Source organism: Prionailurus bengalensis, chromosome A3 (assembly GCF_016509475.1).
Source record: "Prionailurus bengalensis isolate Pbe53 chromosome A3, Fcat_Pben_1.1_paternal_pri, whole genome shotgun sequence".
Taxonomy (NCBI): Eukaryota; Metazoa; Chordata; class Mammalia; order Carnivora; family Felidae; genus Prionailurus; species Prionailurus bengalensis.
In genome coordinates this window covers 54181994-54190365 of record NC_057354.1, presented here as the reverse complement: position 1 = coordinate 54190365, position 8372 = coordinate 54181994, and positions in this window count along the sequence as shown.

Below are 8372 nucleotides of genomic sequence, written 5' to 3'. Positions count from 1 at the left end.
CAGTGTCCAGTTCTGAAGAATTTGCACGTATTCTGACTTACTGGTATTGAGTTTATAGTAGATTTCCTTTTGACCATGACTCATTATTGGGCAGATTTGGGAGGAATTCAGGTCAAGCAATGTGCCTTTATGATGACTTAGCTCAATCTTTTTTTTTTTAAATGAGATAAAACTCACATAATATGAAATTCACCCTTTTAAACACTGAAGAGTGTGCAATTTAGTGACCTCAGTACAGTCACATGTTGTGCAACCATCGCTACTGACTCCAGAACATTCCTAACTGGTTCTGAAAGCCCTTTGCACGCAATGGATTATGCTCTTTATCTATGGATGGTAGTGGAAGATTTTGGCGGGAGTAGCAACCAACTGTAGCTTGAACCAAAATGTGATCCACTCCTTCCTTCTGGAAGGGCAGGTCCACCAAAAATCGGCCTGCATGAGGACAGGTGTGTCTTAGGGAACAAGCCTGCTAACAGAAGGGAAAATCTGGTCCAGGCACTCTGCTGAGGTGTGAGTTTGTACAAAGGGAGGAGGGGAGTTGCCATCTGAGCACAGGGTGGCACTTGCTGTCCTTGTAGGTTGCTGTCCTTGTGGATTTGCTGTCCTTGTGGGTTTCTACCTGGCCTGGATGGTGCAGGTGGAAGGGAGTGAAGGAAGAGGGGCTCCAAGTAAAACTGGGCACACTTTCCTTGGACACCTGGGGCACAGACAGGACCGTGGAGACCATTGGGAGCAGACGCCGCCAGAGGGAGATGCGGTCACCATTCTCATTGTGGCTCCTCCCAGGGCCCTTCTGCCAGCAGGTGCACAGCAGGAAGAGGGATTGGCTCTGGGTTAGTAGTTCTTCAAGGGGGCCAAAGCAGAAGGACAGAACCTGGGTCCTGGATGCCAAGCTCCAACTGAGCAGCCTTATGGGCAAGTGCACCGAGCAGGACCCCTTCCCCAGGGACAGGGTGGGTGGGAGAGAGGGGGGTTGATGAGCTCCTCTATGGGAGACCCTACCCCCTACTGGTTTTTGCTGTTCTTAGTGACCATAGTAGCCATAGTAAGGACCAAAAGGTAGAGGAACAAATGTTTGAAGGCCTGAATGACTTAGCAATGCTACAAAGGTCAAGTGATGAGTGAGCATTTCTCCTGCCTCCTTTAAGGACTGCATGTTGGCAGGGGGGAGAGGAGGATGGGTAGGGTAAGCCATAAATCACCACGGGGATGCCCACAGAATGCAGAGCAAGGCAGCATTGCCAGAGGTGGACAGAAACTCATAGGCATACACTGAGGAACTCCTTAGCTATCTCTTGTGGCCAGGAGCACAAAGAGTGGGCCTAACTACTTATGTACTGTGGGTTTGGGTCCCTGGAGGTTTATTTGCACACCTCCAGGCATGGAGTGTCCCAGGTTCCTCACTGGCTGGCAGGACTGTGACTGGGGAGGCCACCTAGGGTGAGGCTGAATCCCCAAGTTCTGATCCCCACTTAGCCCCTTCCAGCTGTGTGACTTAGCCTGTGTGACTGTGCCTCTGTTTTCTTGGCTACAAATGGAGATTTCTGAGCATTCCACAAGGGTGTCAAGTGGGGTGCTTACACGTGGAGGCTGGCAGTTCTTGTCCACTATTACCCACTGTGGCTACCGTGGAACCTGGGCAGGCCATCAGTGGGAGGAGGCAGGAGGTCAGGGATCTACTAGGACCTACTGGTTCCAGAGGCATATTGAGGAAGGAACCAGGGAGGGAGAAGGAAGGAGCTTGGTCACTGCCCCCATTTCTTTAGACAGATGGGCAGGCCTCCTTCTTAGAACCCCTATAGTCTGGGGAGGAGAGAGCTCAGGAAGAGATTCTGGTTTGAGCTGGAGGTGGCAATGAGTGCTCCTGGGAGGCCCGTGGTCAGGGCCCTTGGTCCTCTGGTGTCCAGGCTGAAAGTGCTGGTCAGGAGTCCATGCTGCCACTTGATGGGGCAGAAGGGTGGGTTCCACCAGCCAGCAGAGAGGAACTGCAGGAAGATGAGGAAATACTCCCGGGATGCGCCCGAGGCAGGCAGTTTCCCTGCTTGGGGATGGACTATTGGTGGTGATGTAATCTAATAGCTTGGATTTATCCCTCAGGCTGCTGAGACCATGAGAAACCCAAATCACTATGCTATTAAGTTGTGCTAAGTTCTCAGGACGGGCACTGGGACAGGGCTGATGTTACAGAAGGTAAGGGCAGGCTGTGTAGGTTGATGGACACTGGGATCTGTACCTTCCCACCTCTTGTGCCAGACAGAAGCACTTCCGAATCACCCCTCCAGGCTGACACTTGTAAAGGACTCCCAGGGCTCAAGACACCCATGAGATCTTTTTGAAGAATCAGATTATTTTATCCTGGGATGTATATGTTAAATGGATTTGAGCCATTAATTACCGTGAATGTAAGACATAGCTTCCCTCAATGGGCAAATATGAATGATAATTTACTCTGTGAGTCTGAATGCCCCCAGAAAGCTTTGATCCACTTGAAATGTAATACTTCAACACATGCAAAGAGTACAGAAACAGCATTATTAGCAATCTGATAAATTATTCAAGAAGCAAACACTCTGGTGAGTTCTAGTTTCATGTTCATGGGTTTTAAAAGCTGTTTCCTGGTGGACAGCTTCCTGTTGTATTGCTTTCCTACAACGTTTTGGGGAGTGCACCCAAATGTTGCCCTTTGTGGGCACCTCTGCTTTCTCCCTGCCATAACCCCAAATGTTATATATAAAACAGGATTGTTCTAGAGAGAGAGAGAGAGAGAGAGGGAAACCAAGAAACTGACTCTTAACTACAGAGAACAAATTGATGGTTACCAGAAAGGGGGTGAAGTGGGGGTGGGAGGATGGATTAAACGGGATGGAGATTATGGGGCGCCTGGGTGGCGCAGTCGGTTAAGCGTCCGACTTCAGCCAGGTCACGATCTCGCGGTCCGTGAGTTCGAGCCCCGCGTCGGGCTCTGGGCTGATGGCTCAGAGCCTGGAGCCTGTTTCCGATTCTGTGTCTCTCTCTCTCTCTGCCCCTCCCCCGTTCATGCTCTGTCTCTCTCTGTCCCAAAAATAAACGTTGAAAAAAAAATTAAAAAAAAAACAGGATGGAGATTAAAGAATACATTATCTTGATGAGCACTAAGTAACGTACAGAATTGTTGAATCCCTCTGTTGTACACCTGAAGCTCATATAACACGGATAACTATATTGGAATTAAAATCAAAAACTTAAACAAAAACCAAAAAGCCCCAGGATTGTTCTGAGGTGGGGCTGTCCTTATGTAGTCAGGTCTGTAACTGCCATACTGACACTAGGCTAAGAGAAGTAGAGACCATTTCCTGGTGCCTCCTTCTGAGAAGCTTGTCTCTCTACGTTACAGACTATATGGTTATGGCCCCCAACATTTACATGTTGACGTCCTAATCCCCGATGTGATGGTATGTGGGAAGAGGTGAGGTTTAAATGGCACCACGAAGGTGGGGCCCCATGATGGGATTGGTGCCCTTACAGGTGGAGGAGACTCCAGCCCTCCCTCTGCTCCCAGCCGTGGGAGGACTGCACACGGCTGCCATCTGCTAGCCAGGAAGTGGGGTCTCACCGGACACTGGATCTGCTGGCACCTTAATCTCAGACTTCCAGCCTTCAGAGCCCTGACAAATGACTGCCTGTATTTAAGCCACCAGCCCACCGTGACTCAGACACTCTGTCAGGAACCTTTCTCAACCACCCAATCCGGAGGGGAGGTTGGCAGGGCGGAGGTCCGTTTCACCTCCCTTCCCAGAAGCTCAGAGATCTTCACAAACTGTCACAGTCTGATTGTGTGTGACCAACGCCCCCCCCCCCCCCCCCCCCCGATCCCCACAACTTCTTCTTTGTGTTTTTGCACGCTGGGCAGCAGCCACGAGGGGTGTAACCAGTTGCTTCGTTGAATTCATCAACGAAAGATGCCCATAAATCCCAAAGCAAAGGGGCGCCTGGGTGGCGCAGTCGGTTAAGCGTCCGACTTCAGCCAGGTCACGATCTCGCGGTCCGTGGGTTCGTGCCCCGCGTCGGGCTCTGGGCTGATGGCTCAGAGCCTGGAGCCTGTTTCCGATTCTGTGTCTCCCTCTCTCTCTGCCCCTCCCCCGTTCATGCTCTGTCTCTCTCTGTCCCAAAAATAAATAAACGTTGAAAAAAAAAATTTTTTTTTGAAAAAAAAAAAAAATCCCAAAGCAAAGGAAGAACTTTTAGTCATTTTGCAGGATGATTAAGAAGGAAAAGTGTCTCCTGCGTGTTTCAGAGGTGATGCTAAGCTCTGCACAATCTGGCTTGATATTTTCTTTCCCGAGGCACCTATAATTTCTGGAAATACTATGTCACGATTTGATATCACTGGCAGGTTTTAGAGCTGTTTGCGTCTTTGTGAAGATTTCTGGCGTTGTGTTTTTACCTCAAGGCCCTTGCTGTGAGTGAAGCTGTTAAATAAATAAATAAAAAGATAAAAAATATGAATATTGCTTTCTGGATGGGCTGTATATGGCAATACTGTTCTCTCACACCATTATTTTCCTGCCCCTTGGGATGTATTAATGATATTCAGAGCTCTTCTGTGAGTCTTTCCTTTGTTTAGGCCTTTGGACGCTTATATTTGGGAGTATTTATATGCCACAGCTGTGAGCCTAAACGTATAACATGCATACATATTTAACATAATATGAAATTTTAAAAAATGGTTCACTTGAACCTTAAAAAAATTTCAATTCTGAATGATGCTTCTTTGCCAGGCCTTTTCAAGATTCATTATTCAGACTATTTCATCTCCAAGTTTCCATCAATTTCTTTTTTTTGGCTCATGTCTTTTGCTCCCCACGCACCCACACAGCTTGCTCCTGTCATTCCAAGCTACTGCTGTTTCTAGAGAATATTCCTATTTTCCCACCTCCCATCCCTTTCTTTGCTTATGCTGATTTCTCCAGCCTACAAACCACTGACACTCTCTCCACTTGTGAATCCTGTTTCAAATTACAAACTAAAGGCTTCAGAGTTTCCTTAGTCCCTTGACTGGCCTTGATTTCTTTCTTCTTTGTGCTTAGGCTCAGCTGACGGAGTTATGTTTATTAAAAAGCAAGCAGATCATGTCATTGCCGGGTTGACTTTCCGGTGCCCGTGGTGTCTCACTGTTCTGGGCTTCACTCGCTTGTGACTACAGATGGGGACTAATTCCAACATTAAATCTTGATAGCCCTGAGCCAAGCTGAGCACCCCACTGTCAGCCCTGTGTGCAGTTCTCTGTCCCAAGTACTTGAGGGGACCCCCAGGGGAGGCTCCCACATAGCTAGGCACCCTCAAATGCCCATTGCTATCTTCTTCAGTAACAGCGTGCTTTGCTTATCTTTTTCAAGGAGTTTCCAACATTGTATCATGCACTGAGTTTGTAAAAATTTCTGGAGTGGTGGGATGGCATTTTATTCAACCTGGTATTTCACACATCTTCTATGTGGTAGGTCTGTAGTAAACATTTGAATTTTTAGATAGTATAAGGATTCCTTGACTTGATTTTCTTTATTTAAAAAAAATTTTTTTAATGTTTATTTATTTTTGAGGCAAAGCATGAATGGGGGAGGGTCAGAGAGAGAGGGAAACACAGAATCCAAAGCAGGCTCCAGGCTCTGAGCTGTCAGCACAGAACCCAACGAAGGGCTCGAACCCACGGACCATGAGATCGTGACCTGAGCCAAAGATGGACGTTTAACCGACTGAGCCACCCAGGTGCCCTGACTTGATTTTCTTTCAGGAAGTGAAAATCATCTTTTGTGTCTTCTCAGTAGAAAGCAAACATGCTTATTTATGGTAGCCTTGGCTGGAGCTTTGGAGTAAAAAGACAATCAGACAGTTGAGAATTGCACTGCAGGTAAAATACAAGAGGAAGAAAGGGCTGAAAATGTCAAAAGGGAAAAAAACAACAACCACAACAGTAATACCCATTTAGGAGCTAAGTTTCTGGGCGCACCTGGTTGGTTCAGTCAGTTAAGCGTCTGACTCTTGATTTCAGCTCAGGTCATGATCTCATGGTTTATGAGTTCAAGCCCCACATCGGGCTCTGTGCTGACAGTGTAGAGCCTGCTTGGGATTCTCAATTTCTCTCTCTCTCTTGCTCATCTTCTCTCTCTGCCCCTTCCCCATCTCAAAAAATAAGTAAAAATAACTTAAAAAAAATTTTAAAAAAGGAACAAAGTTTCTGATTACATGAAAAAGTAATGGTTTCTGAGCAAGGAGAAAGAGTTCTCTTTCTTTAATTAATCAACTCACACATTTATTGAGAGGCTACAGCATATGCCAGTGTGTTGATTTTTTCAGAATGCCACGAAGTATAAATGATAATATCAGAATCAACATTATGCTTTAGAAGAGTTGAGAAGATAAAACTTATTAATTAATTCTCTTTCTCCCGCTATTCATCTGTCTGTCCACCTTACTTGTTCATGTTGCTGTAGTAACAACATGGCTTATAAACAGCAGACATGTATTTCTCATAGCTCTGAGGCTGGAAGTCCAGACCAGAGTGCCAGCGAGGAGGAACCTGTTTCCTGTTCACAGACAGCCATCTTCTTGCCGTGTCCTCCCATGGTGGAAGGGGCAGGGAGCTCTCCAGGGTCTCTAAAGTAAGGGCACTAATCCCATTTGTGAGGGTTCTGTCTTCATGACTTGGTCACCTCCCAAGGCCCCACCTCCAAACACCGTCACATTGGAGGTTCGATTTCAACATACGAACTTTGAGGGGACTGAAACATTCAATCTATAGCGCCTTCCCTCCCTCCCTCCTTCCCTTTCTCCTCCTCTCCCCAATTCCTCCTGCCTTAGGCTAAAGCATATTTTTAACATCATTGTTTTCTGACTCACAGTTGACTTACTAGGATTTCAAAAAAATTTTGAGTCTAGTTGACACATGGTGTTACATTGGTTTCAGGTGTACAATGTAGAGATTCAACAAGTCTATACGTTATGCTGTGCTCACCGCACATGTAGCTGCCATCTGTCACCACATAATGCTATGACAGTAGCGTTGACTATATTCCCTATGTTGTACCCTTCATCCTCATGACTTGTTCATTCCATAACTGGAAACCTGTATCTCCCAGTCCCCTTCACCAATTGTGCCCATCCCCCACTCTCCTCCTCTCTGCCAACTATCAGTTCGTTCTCTGGATTTATAGGTCTGATTCTGCATTTTGTTGTTTATTCACTTGTTTTTTTATATTCCACATATGAATGAAATCATACGGTATTTGTCTCTCTCAGTCTGACTTATTTCGCTTAGCATATGACATTGTGGGTCCATCCATGCTGTTGTAAATGCACGATCTCATCTGTTTAAAAAAATTTTTTTTTACATTTATTTATTTTTGAGAAACAGAGTGAGACAAAGCGTGAGAGGGGGAGGGGCAGAGAGAGAAGGAGACACAGAATCCGAAGCAGGCTCCAGGCTCCGAGGAAGCAGTCAGCACAGAGCCTGATGCAGGGCTCGAACCCATGAACTGTGAGATCGTGACCTGAGCCGAAGTCGGACACTCAACCGACTGAGCCACCCAGGCGCCCCATGATCTCATCTGTTTTTATGGCTGTGCAATATATTAGGATGTTTGACAGTGGGGATATTCACTTCCTCAGGAAAACCTCACTTCCACCCAGTGTGGCCCCAGCAGAAATATTAAATCACATCAGGACAATGTCGACCAACTTCGGCATGGGCTTAAAACATTTTACTCCAAACACCCTCTCTCATGTTATATGTCATTTTCATCTAAACTGTAGTTCTCGAGTCACCTGGGTAGCTCAATCAGTTAAGCATCTGACTTCGGCTCAGTTCATGATCTCATGGTTCATGAGTTTGAGCTCTACATCGGGCTCAATGCTGACACCATGGAGCCTGCTTGGGATTCTCTCTCTCTCCTTCTTTCTCTCCCCCTCCCCTACTCATGCTCACTCTCTCTCTCTCTCTTTATAAATAGATAAATAAACTATAAAAAAGATTTTAAACTGTAGTTCTTGATTTTTTACACTTATACATTAAGAAAATTATATGCATTTAATGCTTGAGATTTTTCTGAGGTTTGACTGAATTAGGTGGGACCCAATAAATAACATCTAGTAGCAGATGAAGTCCGGAACATGGCATTCTTACAGATGAAGCCTATGTTGGAGAATATACATGAACAAAGAGATTCCTAAATGCCCATCTGCTGCCCGTCCTGTGAACATCACTGGCCTATTTGTGTTGGGCCTTCCCTGAATCTCCAGTACTAAACCCAGAGGGGGGTGTTGGGGCAGGTGACCCCTCCAGGAAAGCAGGAGAGGGCCATTAGGCTGCACATGACCTGTCCCTCTTTTCAAGCAAA